General features: G+C 35.9%; 1 non-coding gene across 1 annotated transcript; it reads right to left on the bottom strand.

Moving 5' to 3' along the window:
* Positions 1-3,926: 3,926 nt before the first annotated feature.
* On the bottom strand, positions 3,927-4,033 carry LOC133807688 (small nucleolar RNA R71). The gene has a single exon (XR_009879588.1). It is a non-coding gene; the product is annotated as a small nucleolar RNA R71 (small nucleolar RNA).
* Between the last annotated feature and the right edge of the window lie 13,160 nt (positions 4,034-17,193).

Below are 17,193 nucleotides of genomic sequence, written 5' to 3'. Positions count from 1 at the left end.
CAACTTTTTTACACATTTTACTAAAAATTCATCATTACACCCTAAAATTTACCCCTACATGCCATATTATTCTTCATTTAAAATTTAATTTAATCAATTTAAATTGATTATTTTAAGCATGTTTTTTGCTATAAATAAGGGATTTGAAGACCATTTTTTGGAAGGAAGAGGTTACACTACACAATTTCTACACTTTCAAGACCACTCTATTCTCTTCATATTTTTTTTTCTTTTTGGTCATTTTTCTGTGTTTCTACAGGAAAATTTTGGGGGTTCCTCCTCCAAATTTTCCTAGTTATATTTGCAATTTTTGGGTTCGTAATTTCTATTCTAGTTATGTGCTTCTAATATTTTTCATATGATTATTAGGATCATGATTAAGCAACTTGTAACTAGATAATATTTATGTTGTATGTTGATTTTCCTTGCAATGCAACAAAGTTTATGGATTTTTCTTCTTCATATATGTCTTTCATCTTTAATATCTCATATTTTGGATTGTTAGATAATATTGCACTTTGTTCTTCATTTTGCAAAACATAATATTCTTTGTGTAAGATGTGTCATTAAATTATACACATCCAATGCTTAGAACAAAAATGTTATGTTTTGCCTTATAAAAAATGTTATTTAACTTTTTTTTTCATTTGGTTGATTCACATTAAATACTTTGAAATTATATTTTTTTTTAAAAGTGAAGAAAAATCCTATCTTTTTAGAAATAATTTGTGCTTAAAATTATAAATCTATTTGGAAAATGATAGTTTGACTTATTTTAACTATCACTAAAACTTGGGAATCAATATACTAATAAGTATTATTAAACTTACATTTTGTGGATTCAAGTATCTTAATAATCTTTCTTTTACAACTTATTTTCAAATCATAATTGGTTTATTTTATTCTCTTAAATAGCTTTATTTTAAATCTTTTATTTTATGTTCATGACATTAAATCTCATCAATCTTTGGAGTTAGGTTATAATTTATTAATTTTGGTTTAAAATAGTTTTTTTTATTTTAGACAACTCATTTGGGTTCGACATCCTTGCTTACGCGATCACTATTCTATATGAACGATTCATGCGCTTGCAATATAAATATTTAAAACATACTCATTTTGGGTCCATCAAGTTTTTGGCATCGTAGCCGGGGAGTTGCAAGAAAATAAACGAAATTTATCTCAAGGTTAGTGAATTCTTCTACTAATTATTTTAATTTTTGCACTTAAAAAAAACTATATATACAAAAATATAAAAAAATATATATTTATATAAAAACTAAAAAAAAAAAGATAAAAAGAAAATTTGGGATGATTCTACCACCCATAAAAAAACTTACTTAAATAGTTATATTTATTGTTTTTTTAGTTGATGACACTTGTGCCTCCTATCAATCTATTTTTTTAATTTTTATAGTTGATGGCACTTGTGCCTCCTAATTTTGTTGTAACTTTTTTCCTTGTATATCTTTGTTAGTTGACAGCACTTGTGTCTCCTAACCTTTGTTGTAATTTTCTTTATTTATCTTGTTGTTATTTATTTTTTATTTTTTGTAATTTACTATTTGATGGTAATTTTGTCTCCTAGCTAGTTGATGGAAATTGGTCCTCCTAATCTTTTATCTTACGTTTTAGTTGATGGCACTTATGCCTCCTAATTTTTACCTTATTTTTGTTATGGCTGATGGCATGCTATGCCTCCCTAATCTTGCCTAATTTTTTATAGTCTTATTTAATTTTACCTAATTTTTCTTTGTCTTTTATCATATTATTGTGTAATTGTGAAAAAATATTTGGAAAAAAAAAAAAGAAACCTAAATCTTGTCATTTCACCATAAGCAATTTTTGCTTAAAGGAAATTTGAACAAAATTCCTAATCCGCCTCTAAAAATTAACCTCAGGGAGTTGTTAGTAGTGTGCGAGTAAGTGGAATCAAATAGGTCTGGGGACAAGTATACCAAAAAAAATTATATTGTTGTGAAATCTCCAAAAATTCTAAGTATGCTCTGTGGTTGCGGTTTTAACTAATCTTCCACATTAGAAAATTGTTTGTTTGAGATTAGCTTTGTTGCCTTATTTGTGAAAATTGTATGCATCATTAGGAACGTAACTCGAAAAATCAATTAGTAAAAAGACGTTTATCTTTGTTTGAAATTGAAAGTGTTAGTAAAAATTTGAGCATCATGGAACCAATTGCTAATATTACTGGAAATCCTGTTGATGAAAATGTTGTGCCTGAAAAAATATTGCTTGAGTATTTTGCACCTATTTCATGTTGACCCAAACTCTTAAGTCTCCTTGTTTTGATGATTAACAAATATTTGATTATTATTTGTTACTAATGATTTGTTGATTTTGTAGCAAAAACTAAAGTGAATTAGCACTTCAAAGTCAAAATTATGACCAAGGGCAAAATGGTCATTTTACCAAGTTTTCCGGAAACGACCCGAAATGGACTTCAAGACTCAAGAAACTCAAGATAAAGGTTTAACTTCATTTCTTAGTCTTGTAAAGTGATTGCAAGTATACTTTAAGTCATAAGTATAGAATTTGGCTCACTCACGCACTAAAAAATGGTGATTTTTTAAAATGAGAAATAATTATCCTAAATTCACTTTTAAGAAAATACATCCCGATACGGTCGTAACGCAATTGGAATTTTTGAAATCGGATAAACGAGCTAAAAGTTATAAAGAATTGAAAAATGGGAAAATAGGCTTAAAATTGATTTTGCTCTCTGTTTGCCATCCGGAATTCCGGATGGGCAACCGGAATTCCAGTTGCTTCCAACCGGAATTCCGGTTCCCTCATCCGGACTTCCGGTTCGCGGCAGACAGCTTCGCAAATTAATCCCTAACGGCTATAAACGGCTAGTTTTTTTCCCAAACTCTATATAAACTCATTTTTTACTTCAAATTGGTGGTTGGCTGAGCATTTATTACATATACCAAACCAAATCCATTGATTTCAAAGAGCTTTCAAAGTTTAACTCATCCAAACACATATTCACACACTTGAGCCAAAATTTGTATTTATTTCTTCTAAGTGTGCTTGCTAATCACTCTAGGTTTCTCATTGTATTATCATACTTCTAGAGTGATTTTTGCTTGTAATATCAAACACATTCCCATATTGAGATTGAGGTGAGGTTGGCACTGGTTTTGTAAACAACCCGGTTAGAGTGAGATTGGCACTTCAACAATCCGAAAAGAGGTTGATAGTCCTTGGTGGTGGAAAACTATTGTAAGAGGTTTGGAAATACCTTGGTGAAAAATTCCCGGTTGTAAGGGTTAGTCAAGCCCGCTAACTTGGCTCGATAGTTGAACTCAAAGCTAGGTCCTTAGCTTTGAAGACCAAGGACGTAGGTGGCTTAGTTCGACCGAACCTTGTAAAATTCGAGAGTTTGCGATTTCTTAACCTTCAACTCTTTACATTACAAGTTTAATTATTTGCTATATCTATTTGATTGCCATATTATTTGCTTATACTTGATAAATTTGATTTATTGCATAATTTGGCATATTAAGTTTTAAATTTCCGAAATTAGTTTAAATTTCCAATTCACCCCCCCTCTTGGAAACATATCTTGGGTTAACATTTCATCTAATGCTCCTTCATGTATTGTTCTTCCTACCACTTCTGCTACCCATTTTGAGCTTAAACCATCAATCATTCAATTGTTACCATCTTTTTATGGGTTAGATAGAGAGGATCATTACATGCATGTCAAAGATTTCTTAGAAATTTGCTCAACATTTAAATTTCAAAAAATTTCTGATGAGTCAATCAAACTAAGATTGTTCCCTTTTTCATTAAAATAAAAATTAAAAACTTTTTTAAATTCCCTTCCCAAGGGGTCTATAACTACATGGGATCAACTTTATAAGAAATGCTTGCTGAAATTTTTTCCTATGTATAAAACTGATAGTCTAAGGAGAGAAATCTCCGAGTTTTTTCAAAAAGATATTGAAGAGTTTTATGAATGTTGGGAAAGATTTAAAGATTTATTATTAAAATGTCTTCATCATGGTTTTGAAAAATGGAGACTTGTAAAAAAAATTATGATGATTTAACTCCCTCTAATCATCAAATGATTCAATCTATGCATACTGGAAATTTTTTAAAATTTCAAGGACAAGAGGCTTGGGACGCCCTTGAAGATTTATCTGTCAATTCACAATAATTGAATTATTTTGATCCTAGGTCTAGGTCAACTAATTCACCAAAAAGAGGAGGAAGGTATAAAGTAAAAGATGAATTAGACTTAAGAACATCCTTAGACAAATTAGCGAGAAAAGTAGAAGCTTTAGCCATAAGCCAAACTATAAATTCTCCAATACAACCAAGAAAAGATGTTTGTTCTATATGTTCTAGTCCTTGCCATAATGCCAAATCATATCCTTCCTACCAAGAAGCCTTTTCTGAGGAGGCCAATGCTCTTCATACTTATGGGAAACCAAATGATAGCCCATTTTCATCCACTTATAATCCAAATTGGAGAAACCATCCAAACTTTTCATGGAGACAAAACCAACCTCCAATGAATCAAGGGCACCAATACAACACGCAAAACCAAACTCATGCCCCACAAAATCAACCATATCCTCAACAAAGGAAACATTCCTTAGAATATAATTTACAACAATTTATGCAATCCACTCAACAATTCCTACAAAATCAGTCTCAATCAATTACCAAACTCAAGACACAAGTATGATAACTCGCTACTGCTTTAGCTGATAGAGAAAAAGGAACATTCCCTAGTCAACCTATCCCTAATCCAAAAGGTCAATATGAGATAGGAAAGTCTAGTCATAGTGGAGAAGTCAAATCAATTTCAACTCTTAGGTCCGGAAAGAACATTGTCAAACCCAATTACATACCCGAGGTTAAAAAAGAAAAAGAAAAGAGTCAGCCTTCTAGTTCTAATGCCAATGAATCTTTAAACAAGGAAACTCCAATCCATCCTTTCATTCTAAAGCCCCATTCTCACAAAGATTACTTCCAGTTAAAAAAAGGCGGCCAATATAATGACATCTTAGAAGTTTTTAAACAAGTTAGTATCAATATCCCTTTCTTAGATGCCATTAAACAAATTCCTACCTACTCTAAATTTTTAATGGATCTTTGTACTGTTAAAAGAAACACTAATGTTCCTGAAAAGGCATTTTTAACTAAACAAGCTAGTTCCATTATTCAATATAAGAGTCTTGTTAAATATAAAGATCCTGGGTGTCCCACACTTTCATGCATTATTAATGATCATTTATTAACAAGGCTTTACTTGATCTGGGTGCTAGTGTGAATTTATTATTTATTCTGTTTATAAGCAACTTGGTCTTGGTGAACTAAAACCTACTTCTATAACTCTTCAATTAGCCGATCGTTCTGTAAAAATTCCTAGAGGCATTATAGAGGATGTTTTGATAAAAGTTGATAAATTTTATTTTCCTGTTGACTTCATTGTTCTTGATACTCAACCTGTGGAAAATGTGCATGCTCAAATTCCTATCATTTTAGGTAGATCATTCTTAGCTACATCTAATGCAATCATTAATTGTCGTAATGCTATTTTGAAATTATCTTTTGGAAATATGAGTATTGAATTGAATGTTTTTAATGTTGCTAAATCTGTTGAGTGTGAGGAAGTGCATGAAGTTAACATGATAGATAGTATTTGTGAAAATGATGGAAATGACTTACTTGACTTTTATGAAAAATACTTTGGTATGAACTTGGATGTTGATGATTCTAATGATGATGAAAATTCTTTGCTAGAGTCTATACCCTTAGATGAAACCAAAGTTGAATATTTTTCACCCTTAGATCACGTTCAATCAATTTTCGAGTCTCCAAAGTTAGACCTTAAACATTTGCTAGAAAATTTAAAATATGCTTTTCTAGGAGAGTTTGAAACCTTACCTTTTATCATAGCATCCGCCTTAAATAAAGAACAAAAAGATAAATTGTTATATGTCCTTTGAAAACATAAAGAGGCCATAGGTTAGACCATTGGAGACATTAAAGGAATTAGCCCATCCATATGTATGCATAGAATCCATCTAGAAGAGAATGCTGAAACCTCTCGGGAATGTCAAAGAAGGTTGAATCCAAATATGAAAGAAGTAGTTAGAGAAGAGGTCATAAAATTATTAGACGTAGGTATCATTTACCCTATTTCTGATAGTCAAGGGGTTAGTCCAGTTCAAGTTGTGCCTAAGAAGTCTGGGATCACAGTTGTGGAAAATGAAAAAAATGAATTAATCCCTACTAGAGTACAAACGGGGTGGAGAGTGTGCATAGACTATAGAAAGCTAAATAATGTTACTAGAAAAGAAAATTTTCCATTACCCTTTATTGATCAAATGCTTCAACGTTTAGCTGGCCATGCATATTATTGCTTTCTTAATGGGTATTCGGGATATAACCAAATCCCCATCGCCCCAGAAGACCAAGAAAAGACTACATTTACATGCCATTTCAGAACTTTTTCCTATCATCGCATGCCTTTTGGATAATGCAATGCACCTGCGACTTTTCAAAGGTGTATGATTTCAATTTTTTCTGACATGGTTGAAAGATTTCTTGAAGTGTTTATGGATGATTTTTCTGTGTTTGGTTCTTCCTTTGATGAATGTTTGCACCATCTTTCACTTGTTTTAATTTGTTGCAAAGAGAAAAAAAATGTGCTTAATTGGGAAAAATGTCATTTAATGGTTAAAAATGAATTTGTTTAGGTCATGTAATCTCATATGAGGGAATAGAAGTTGATAAAGCTAAAGTTTATCTTATTTCAAAACTTCCCCCACCTAAAACTGTGAAAGAAATTAGATCATTCCTAGGCCATGCCGATTTCTATAGAAGATTTATAAAAGACTTTAGCAAAAAATTTCGGCCTTTATGCCATTTACTTGGAAAAGAAAATGTTTTTGTCTTTGATAATAATTGCCATGTTGCCTTTGAAAAATTTTAAAATTTATTTACTACTGCACCCATTATTCGACCCCTTGATTGGAAAATATCTTTTGAAATAATGTGTGATGCTTCTGATTTTGCTATAGGTATTGTCTTAGGACAAAGACTTGAAAAAATACCTCATGTAATTTACTATGCTAGCAAAACTTTAAATGATGTTCAATTAAATTATTCCACAACCGAGAAAGAAATGCTTGTTGTTATTTTTGCATTGGAGAAATTTAGATCTTATTTGTTAGGGTCTAAAATTATTGTCTATTCTAATCACGATGCATTAAAATATCTCTAGTCGAAAAAAGATGCTAAGTCTCGTTTGATTCGTTGGATCCTACTTTTACAAGAATTCGACTTAGAAATACATGATAAAAAGGGATCTGAAAATGTTGTTGCTAATCATTTATCTAGACTAGTTGTTGAAACTATACATGACTCCACTTCTATCATTGAAACTTTTCCTGGTGAACAATTGATGCATGTTTCTTCCTTGCCTTGGTATGCTGATATTGTTAATTATTTGGTCACTAAAAAAATACCATCTCATTGGTCTAAGCATGACAAATCTAAATTTTATTATGAGGTGAAAAATTTTATATGGGATGATCCTTACTTGTTTAAACACTGCCCTGATCAAATAATTAGAAGATGCATTCCAAATTGTGACCAATCTAAAATCATATCTTTTTGTCACGATCATGCATGTGGAGGACATTTTAGTGGTAAGAAAACAACTGCTAAAGTTTTACAATGTGGTTTTTATTGGCCTACTATCTTTCATGATACATATGTTTATTGTAAATCTTGTGAACGTTGCCAAAAGTTAGGAAGTTTAACTAAAAGAAACATGATGTCTTTAAATCATATTCTTATTATTGACATATTTGATGTTTGGGGCATTAATTTTATGGGACCATTTCCTAACTCTTTTTGTAATCTTTATATTCTTTGTTGGAGTTGATTATGTGTCTAAATGTGTTGAAGCTATTGTATGCCACCATAATGACCACAAAGTTGTGCTTCGGTTTTTGAAAGAAAATATATTTTCCCGTTTTGGTTCAATACATGCTATCATTAGTGATAACGGTACACACTTTTGTAATAAGTTATTTGAACATTTGATGAAACAATATGGCATTAGATATAAAGTCTCAACACCATATCACCCACAAACTAGTGGTCAAGTCGAAGTGTCTAATAGGGAAGTTAAGCACATTTTAGAAAAAATTGTGAATCCAACTAGGAAAGATTGGTCCTTAAGACTCACTGATGCATTATGTGCATATCGTACTGCGTACAAAACGCCCATTGGCATGTCACCCTACAGACTTGTGTATGGGAAGGTGTGCCACTTACCTGTTGAGTTAGAACATAGAGCCTTTTGGGCAATTAAGCAGTTAAACTTTTCTTTAGACAAGGCAGGTGAGAAAAGAAAACTTCAATTGAATGAGCTAGACGAAATTAGGAATGATGCATATGACTATTCAAAAAAATATAAGGATCGTATGAAATTTTACCATGACAAAAATATTTTGAGAAAATATTTTTCTCCAGGTCAAAAAGTCATTTTATGCAACTCTCGTTTGCATTTATTCCCGGGAAAATTAGCTCTAGGTGGACCGGTCCTTATACTATTTGAGTTGTTTTTCCACATAAAGCTATCAAAATTGAAAATCCTAACAATGGTTGTATTTTTAAAGTTAATGGACAAAAATTAAAACCATTTTTAGAATTAAAAATTGATGAAGTTAATGAAATCCTCCTTGAGGATCCTATTTACCAAGTTATTTGATTGCTTGCAATTACTCTTAGTAACTTGTGTTTATGTGTTTTGTTTGTTTGTTTTCGTGTTTACTTTTGTGTCTTATACTTTTTGTTAAGTGTTTCTTGCTCTCTTGACGTCGCACCACGATGAGGTACGACCATTCTAAACTCTAACCTCTTGTCAATTTTAATTTATATTTATATTTTGACACAGTGAGGACAATGTTTAAATTAAGTTTGGGGGTAGTGAGTTTAATGGTTGTTTACCATTCATTGTGTTGAATATGAGGGTAGAATTGTGTTAAGTTTGTTTTGAAAAAATATATATATAAATAAATATTGTTTTATTGTGTTTTGTTTCAAAAAAAAATAATAATAAAATAAATATAAAAAAATTGGTGATATTTTTCATTTTCAATGATAAAATTCTTGATTGAGTTTGAGTTTAATTCTCTTAAAAATATGAATAATTTTTACGCTTTGTCTTTAATTATTGGGTCAATTTTACTTATAACGAAAATTATATTTTTCATAACAAGAACAATTTCATTTCCTATAAATTTAAGTGAAAATTAATTTGTTTGAAAACTTTTTTTTAAAAGCGAAATTGACAACTTAATTAATTACATAAGCTTAACTTTTATTCATAATATTTGTTTAGATTTATTTTCATTGTGCAATTTTTGAGAAAATCATTTTTATATCACCAATAAAAAAAAAATGTGTGTTTTAATTTTCTTTTGCTTGAGGACTAGCAAAACTTTAAGTTTGGGGGTGTGATAACTCTACTAAATAGAGTTATTTTACCACATTTTTTATGCTAATTGTTGCTTAGTCTTTGAGTTTTTAAGTGTTTACCCAAAACTAGCCTCTGATGACATGGCAAACTTTCCTTACACGTGTCTAGCACGCAGTGATTTCAAATGAACAGATCCTACTCGACCATCGACCAGGTGTTCCTTACACCATCAGATCTTGCGATTAGATACGACCAGTCTAGTCGCATGCTATTAGTTATTTCCTTTAAGATACGCCATCTTGTAATAATAACATTGAGATATTTCCTTTATTTATCTTGATATGCTATCATTAATTGTAATTAAGGCTCATTGGCCCATGTAACCCCCTTGAGCCTATAAATATGAATGTGAGGGCTTAAAGAATGGACTTTTGAATCTTTTTTCTGAATACTCATAGAAAGAGCGTATAGTGTGATTATCCTCCATAAAGTTGTAATTCTCCTAAAGCTTGTGAAACTCAAGAACCCTAGTTCTTTGATCACGGCATTGGGATTCAACATCAATAATAACACTAAGTGGACGTAGGTCATTACCATTCATTGGGGCCGAACCACTATAAATCATTTGTGTCATTTCTTTACCATTTGATTCCATTCTTGACGATCATCTCATTTCTTGTCGTAATTTTGACTCCGTGTCGTTGGCCAAATCAAGGGTCAACATTTTGGTGCTTTCATTGAGAGTTTGATCAAGAAGTCTTGAGAAGATCAAATGGCAAAGACATCTAAGAAAGCTGGACAGACTGCTGGCGCTGCACCAGCTCAACCTCCTCCTCCAAATGTGGTTGAGAATGAACCATATTTGGAATTTGAAGAGGAGGAATTAGATTCGGAGACGCTGAGGGCAACGCTGGGGGTGTTGTAGGACGAGTTGGCCAATCAGGAGAGTGCAGGGGAAACCTTGGCGCTGCAGCAAAGGGCGATTAAGCGTCAGCGCCAGGAGCTGAATGAGCGGCAGGCGGATATGGACCGTCGGCAGAGGGATGCCACGGCCGCTCTTGAAGCAGCCATTCAATTGGCTCGAGGACAGGCTGCGCTGGCATCTCAACCGAATTAGCCTTCGAGTGCGCCACCTCATCGAGCTCCCAATCCAAGTCCTCCGCTCCAGCCAGCAAGCCTTCAAAGGCTAGAGAAGCCACCTGTGGCCCAAGATGATGTCCCGATTCAGGACCCTAAGCAGCAGCCGCCATATCAAGTTGGTCATGGCAATCCTCAGTGCCAGAGGCAGAATAGGGCCGGGCAGCCGCCCCGTAGCCCTAGATGCCCAAGGGACGAAGAGTAAAATCCACCGAGCAGGGGGCAGCGTCCTTCGGCCAATAGAAGGATCAACGAGTCAAGCTCTGCGGTCAAGGGCCCCCACGGCATAATAATGCATGGGGACCCAACGACCAGCGCAGGCCTCCCCCTGACGCTCAGGAGATGCCAGCCCGAGTAGGAAATAGCATAAACAGTCGATCGCGCCATAGCCGGCCACAGTTTAGAGACGGCCATGACTATAATGAGGCCGACTCTGGCAGGGGGAATGCTGGTCGGAAGGATGAAGGAAGAGGTGGAAACAGAAACCCCCCACCTAGAGAAAATAGGTCGACGATCCATAACACTGGGGGGCAACCCCGACAAAATAACGTCTTTAATCGGCTGGGAGTTAGCGAACAGAGGCGCAGGGATGATGATTTGAGGGACGTACTCAACGACCGTCATGAGAGGCACGATGAGTACGCTCCTCCAGCACCTGTTGCCCCAGCAATCTCAGACGCAGTTCAGGCACAAATTGATGCCCTGAACCAGGCAGTACAGCAGCTGGTCGGGAGTCGAACATCCCACATAGAGTACGATCGGAGGAGGGGCACTCCATTTGTGCAAAGGATTATTGTGGAAAAAACCCCCAGTAAATTCAAAATGCCAGTACTGCCAAACTTTGATGTGTATGGAGACCCAGTATCTCACGTCAACAAATTTGAGAAACAAATGGATATTCAGAAGGTGTCGGACGATGTCCGCTGTAGGATCTTCCCCGCCACACTATCTGACACCGCCCAGAAGTGGTTCTTTAAGTTCCCTCCTACTAGCATAGTATCCTGGGAGATGTTCGTGAAGGAATTTTACGGACAATTTTATGCGGGTCGCATACACCCCACTGAGGCCAACCAGCTGGTCGAGATACGCCAAAAAGAGGGAGAGCCCTTAAAGGAGTATGTCCAGCACTTTATGCGAGCAGCAGCTGGAGCCAAAACAGTGGGCGACGAGGGAAAGATGATGGCCCTAATTGTCGGGGTCAGACGCCATTCTCCCCTCTGGAACATCCTAAGGAAGAACGGGGTAAGGAGTACCCAGGAGTTTTTGGATCGAGTTGATCGATACATCATGCTCGAAGACGCGATTGCCAACGAGGAGAAATTGCCTACGAAAGATAAGGGACCGAAGGAAGAACCCGCCAAGGCCGCCAATGGGTCGGATAAACCCAAAGGCAATGGCAAGGGCAACGAGAACGAAAATGGAAGAAATGGTGGAAAAAGGGCTGGCAATGCGCCGTCAACATCTAAGAATAAACGCCCAAAGGCAATAGATACGAACCGAGATTCACCAACTATACGGCCCTTGTCGAAAGTCGAGCAGAGGTCTACCAGGCGACCAGCTCTAATGTTCCTTATAAACGACCCGCACTTATAAGGAAGGATATACAACAAATGAGTACAACCAGTTGGTGAATCTGTCGAAGATATACAACAAAATTATCTGCCTACGGACACAACGACTACGGACATGACACCAATGAGTACAACCAGTTGAAGGACGAGATTGAGTTCCTGATCAAACAGGGACATCTAAGGAGATATATGTGATCCAAATGAGGGTCTCAGCAAGAGGCTCAAGGTGGCAACAAGCAGGCACCTGCACGCCAGCGCTCGCCACCTCTACAGCCAGCTCCTGTGGCAGGCACGTTACTCACCATCTGTGGTGGTCCACACCTTGCAGGGGACAGTGGGAAGGCAAGGGAATGATACGCTTGAACCCTACACCATGACCAAGACATCGAGATGATGAGTGTGGAGGATTGAGCACCAAAGAAGGCTTGAACAGAGGAGGAATTGATAACCTTCTCTGAAGACGATGCCCAGCACGTACGATTCCCACACTCCGATCCGCTGGTCATTGACGTTCAAATCGCCAACATGATGGTTAAAAGGGTGTTGGTTGACACAGGAATCTCAGTCAACATCTTATACAATTCTTCACTGGAAAGAATGAAATTGTCCGTCAAGGACTTAGAGCCATGCAACCAAACCATCTATGGTTTTTCTGGCGAAGGGCTCACCCCAACTGAGTCGATTAGGCGCCTAGTTACGGCAGGAACTGCGCCTGCAAACAAGACATTACTCACTACTTTCACAGTAGTTGATTGTCCTTCTGCATATAATGTTGTAATTGGGAGGCCGATTTTGGTCGACCTACGAGCCGTTACCTCGATATGGCACCTTGCCATGAAATTCCCGACCGACGCAGGGGTAGGATGCGTGTTGGGAAATCAGCAGGAAGCAAGGGAGTGCTACAACACCTCGATATCTAAGGCGAAGAAAGGCATATCAAAGGAAGTTGCTGGAAAGGGGTTGCAAATGGAAATTGATGTACAAGCCCAATCGGGTGATGATGTCACCAAATAGGGCGTTGCCCAAAGTGAGGATAGAGATTTAGATCCTTGCTTTGGGGATTTTGATGAAGAGATAGGACTCATCGAGGACCTTGAGGAGGTCCAACTCAATGAAGAAGATCCAACCAGGGTTGAATTTTTGAGGAAAAACTAGGAAGTTTTTGCCTGGTCGCACAAAGACATGGTTGGAATAGACCCTGCAGTCATTAGCCATGTCCTGAACATAGACAAGAGTTTTCCACCAGTACAGCAGAAAAGGAGGCTGCTCGACAAAGATAGATCAAAGGCCCTAAAGGAAGAAGTCGAGAAGCTGAAGGAGAATAGATTCATAAGGGTAATGTTTATCCATCATGGGTCTCTAATCCCGTGCTTGTTCCCAAGCCGAATGGCAAGTGGCGAACATGCGTGGATTTCACAGACCTTAATAAAGCATGTCCTAAAGATTGTTTCCCACTCCCTATAATTGACCAACTGGTCGATGCCACTGCAGGGCACGAGATTCTCTCATTCATGGATGCATACTCCGGATATAATCAGATCAGTATGCATCCTTCTGATGAGGATCGCACTAGCTTTCGGACTGACACAGGGCTTTACTGTTACAAAGTAATGCCCTTTGGTTTGAAAATGTTGGTGCGACTTACCAGCGACTGGTCAACCACATGTTTAAGGAGCTGATCGACACAAACACGGAGGTATATGTCGATGACATGCTGGTTAAGTTGAAGAAGGCAGAAAGGCATATAGGGGACTTGCAAGAATGCTTCAACGTCTTGAACAAATATTAGATGAAGCTGAATCCCCTCAAGTGCTCCTTCGAAGTAGGATCAGGGAAGTTCTTGGGATTCATAGTAAACTCGCGAGGTATTGAGGCCAATCCTGAGAAGATCAAAGCCTTGGTCGATATGAAATCACCAGCAAAGATCAAGGATGTTCAAAGCTTGACCGGAAGAATTGCTGCTCTGTTGGTTTTTATAGATCAAATCAGAGATTATACGCAATGGAACAACAATCAAAATTGTTAATTTAATCCCACAAGATTTCTAGATCTACTTATTCACATGCATATATATATATTGAATCAATGACATGAATAGAAAATTACCTCAGGTCCTTCCTTGATGCTATCTTTTTGTATCGCAAAAATCCTTGAGATCTCACACCAAGATCTTCCAAAATGTTCTCAGCACATAAAGAACGAGTGTGGGCTCGCTATACAGAATAATAGGAAAAATCTATTTATCAGATGTTCTCAACACATGAGATCTGATAAAGTTTGGACCTAAGTTTGTGAAGAATAGTGACTTTTGTTTGTGTCACTGTTCTTTTTCTCTCAGAGAGATTTCACGATATTTTTCTATCCCTGAAAAGTTACTTTCTGAAAAACTGATATCCTATATTTAATATATCCAATATATTAAAAATAAAATATTAGTTATTTTAAACAATTTGAAAATAACTAATCAGTTATCAGATTATGTTTAAATAATAATATTTTAATCATATTACAATATCTCATTATTTATTTAATATTTAAATAACTAATATTGTGGAACCAAGAAACTACTCAGAGTCTCTTATGTGTGTAGCACAGTGACTGTGCACTGTGCTACACGTGTACCACATGCCAGGGATGGCATGTAATTTTTCCCAATTTTTATTATTATTTAAATACCAAAAATCCCAAAAATAAATTAATTCAAAATTAATTATATTTTTGTTAAATCAAATAATTAATTAATTACACATAATTAAACAATAATTATGTTTGATGCATAGAAAAATATTTTACTTATCAAATAAGTCCTTTTGCCCATTTTTGTATTTACCTTTGTTAGTGTTTGTTTGAGCCATTTCGGGGACCATGGACCTATAACATTAAGCTCCAATAAATTGAAACTAAATAATTAAACTCTTTAATTATAATAGTTAATTTACTAATTCTGGTATTTCTCCACTATAAATCCATAATTGCACTCTTTATGTTATAGATATACTTTTACAAAAATCTTATCTTAAGTCGTCCATTGATATAACCATCTTACAATAGTTCAACCCTCTAATTAATTAGTTCATAAATTAGAATGGAAGAATTACCATTTTACCTTTCTAATTTACTTCTTATTCCTTAAGTACCATTAATTCACTAGTGAATTATTAATCTATAATCTAATTATAGATTTGAGCTCAAAATCATTCAGTTCCATAATTAACCCTTAAGGGAAATACGATCTATTAGGAAAGATTAGATTCCGTGTTGTTCATACATGTTCCCAGCCATCCATGATATTAAATCTCCAAAACAAAAGTCATTAGCCTCATTCTATGAAGAGACCTTAACGAATGAATCAAAATATTTAATAAACATGAACAGGAGTTCATGAACACTCAGGATTTAGGTTGATCTATAAATGATCATCAGTTATGATATGAATTACAAGTCTTTATTATTAAATGATTTTTTGGATAAAGACTTTTATTCATATCTGTCCATGTCATATATAATCATATTATATAAAGCACATTTACCAAGTTGTCTTACCACATCAATAATCTGAATCTAGATTATTTGTATCAACATGATAATCAGCAAACCGTACTTACAACCCCAATTAAAGAATTCCATAACTTTAATTTGTTGTTGTTGACTATTTTTATTCATTCATGTGATCTTAATTTTCTCGTACTAATACAAGATCACATCCTCAATAATGAATATGGAATTTTTCTGATATTTAAAAAATTATTCAAACAATAATTTAATAATCTAAATATAACAATAATAATAAACCATTGTATTTATTTATTCACAGAAATAACAAATGTCTTTTACATGCTTTTAGGACACACTCCTAACATGCTCTCAGTAGATTTATTTCCAAATCGACGGACAAATGCGTCCCATTTTTTAATCTACTCAGGGGCAACAAGAAATTCAAATGGACGGAGGAGTGCAAACAAGCTTTTCAAGCCTTAAAGACTCACATGTCGCAACCTCCGATTCTATCAAAGCCGGTTGATAAAGAGACTTTGTTCATCTATTTGGCGATCACTGAATACGCTGCTAGTGTTGTCCTAGTAAGAGAAGAGGAAGGCATGCAAAAGGTTGTTTATTATGTAAGCAAGAGGCTAATTGGAGCGAAGCTGCAGTATCCACCTATTGAAAAATTAGCATATTGCTTAATCTTAGCCTCCAGGAAGCTGCGACCCTACTTCCAAGCTCACCCAATCATAGTTTTGACCAACCAACCTCTATGGCAGGTTCTAAAGAAACCAGAGGCCGCGGGCCGACTATTGAAATGGGCGGTCGAACTTGGGAAGTTTGATATCTCTTACTTGCCATGAGCAGCGATAAAAGGGCAAGCCCTGGTGGACTTCATCGCAGAATTCATTGGGCTTCCAAACATCGAGCAGCCAGAAGGGCCTAAAGAACCTGAGTCTCAAAGCCAAACTCCTTCTTGGAAGTTGTTCACAGATGGTTCTTCTATTGAGCACCACGCAGGAGTAGGAGTGATTTTGATAACGCCTGAAGGGCGTCGATTTCACTGCGTAATCAGGTTTGACTTCACTGCTTCTAACAACGAAGCCAAGTATGAAGCACTGCTTGCTGGATTACGATTAGTCCGGAGCATGCACATAAAGTCACTTGACATTTACAGTGACTCTCAGTTAGTAGTCAATCAAATCGTTGGAGAGTACCAGGCTTGAGGCTTAAAAATGGTCGCTTACTTAAATAAAGTGAAGGATCTATTTGCGCAGTTTGATAAGTACACCCTCCTCCAGCAAGTACCTCGCGACCAAAATTCAAACGTTAATGCTTTGGCCAAGCTGGCAAGTGCCAAGGATGCTGACACTCTAAACATAGTGCCAGTTGAACGACTATCTGCACCAGCATTCAAGCAGAGGAGACTTCTTGGTGATATAGGCGGCGGATACATGGATGGCACCTTTCATAGAGTACCTGACGCAAGGCGTGTTACCGACGGACATAAACAAAGCTAGGACCCTTCAG

Source organism: Humulus lupulus, chromosome X (genome assembly GCF_963169125.1).
Source record: "Humulus lupulus chromosome X, drHumLupu1.1, whole genome shotgun sequence".
Classification (NCBI taxonomy): Eukaryota; Viridiplantae; Streptophyta; class Magnoliopsida; order Rosales; family Cannabaceae; genus Humulus; species Humulus lupulus.
Note: the sequence above shows the minus strand (reverse complement) of the source record. Positions and strands in the feature narration are given on the sequence as shown.